Source organism: Anser anser (genome assembly GCF_964211835.1).
Source record: "Anser anser genome assembly, chromosome: 23".
Lineage (NCBI taxonomy): Eukaryota > Metazoa > Chordata > Aves > Anseriformes > Anatidae > Anser > Anser anser.
The window spans coordinates 8463815-8465054 of record NC_139744.1 but is presented as its reverse complement, the minus strand read 5'-3'; the positions used below and the strand labels follow the sequence as shown (position 1 = coordinate 8465054).

Here is a 1240-nt window from a genome sequence, read left to right as displayed (position 1 = left end):
GCTAGAGTGGCAGAGCCCGGCAAGTGCAGAAGGCTTAAGCCCTTTCCCCAGAGGTTCAAATCCTCTCCCTAGCTTCACCCATGATTCAAATAACAACACTAAGCTGCCTCATTATATCCCTCCTATACATCATCCCAATCCTGATTGCCGTAGCCTTCCTAACCCTAGTAGAACGGAAAATCCTAAGCTACATACAATCCCGCAAAGGCCCTAACGTTGTCGGGCCTTTTGGCCTACTTCAACCATTTGCGGACGGACTGAAACTATTTACCAAAGAGCCCATCCGACCCTCTACCTCTTCCCCACTTCTATTCATTCTGATACCAATACTAGCCCTTGTCCTAGCCCTCACCACTTGAGCACCACTACCACTCCCATTTCCCCTAGCAGATCTAAACCTCGGAGTTCTCTTCCTAATAGCCATGTCAAGCCTAGCCGTCTACTCAGTCCTATGATCAGGCTGAGCCTCGAACTCAAAATACGCACTAATCGGAGCCCTACGGGCAGTAGCACAGACCATTTCATACGAAGTGACACTGGCCATAATCCTGCTATCAATAATCATACTAAGCGGAAGCTACACACTCAGCTCCTTTGCCGTCGCACAGGAGCCTCTATACTTCATTTTCTCCTCATGACCCCTAGCAATAATATGATACGTATCCACCCTAGCAGAGACAAACCGAGCTCCTTTTGACCTCACAGAGGGTGAATCTGAGCTAGTCTCAGGGTTTAACGTTGAATACGCCGCAGGACCCTTCGCCTTATTCTTCCTAGCTGAATATGCGAACATTATGCTAATAAATACACTTACAGCCATCATATTCCTAAACCCAAGCGCCCTAGGGCCACCCACAGAACTATTCCCCGTCATCCTAGCCACAAAAGTCCTCCTACTATCTTCTGGTTTCTTATGGGTCCGAGCTTCATACCCACGATTCCGATATGACCAACTAATGCACCTACTATGAAAAAACTTCCTACCCCTCACACTAGCTCTGTGCCTCTGACACATCAGCATACCTATCTGCTATGCAGGCCTACCTCCTTACATAAGGAAATGTGCCTGAACTACAAAGGGTCACTATGATAAAGTGAACATAGAGGTATAACAGCCCTCTCATTTCCTGTTGACCTTAGAAAAGTAGGAATTGAACCCACACAAGAGAAATCAAAATTCTCCATACTTCCCTTATATTATTTTCTAGTAGAGTCAGCTAATCAAGCTATCGGGCCCATA

At 46.5% G+C, this 1240-nt stretch overlaps 1 long non-coding RNA gene across 1 annotated transcript in view; it reads left to right on the top strand.

Moving 5' to 3' along the window:
• LOC310885466 overlaps positions 1–1240 on the top strand; it is a 120298-nt gene that overhangs the window by 48929 nt on the left and 70129 nt on the right. The window lies entirely within an intron of this gene.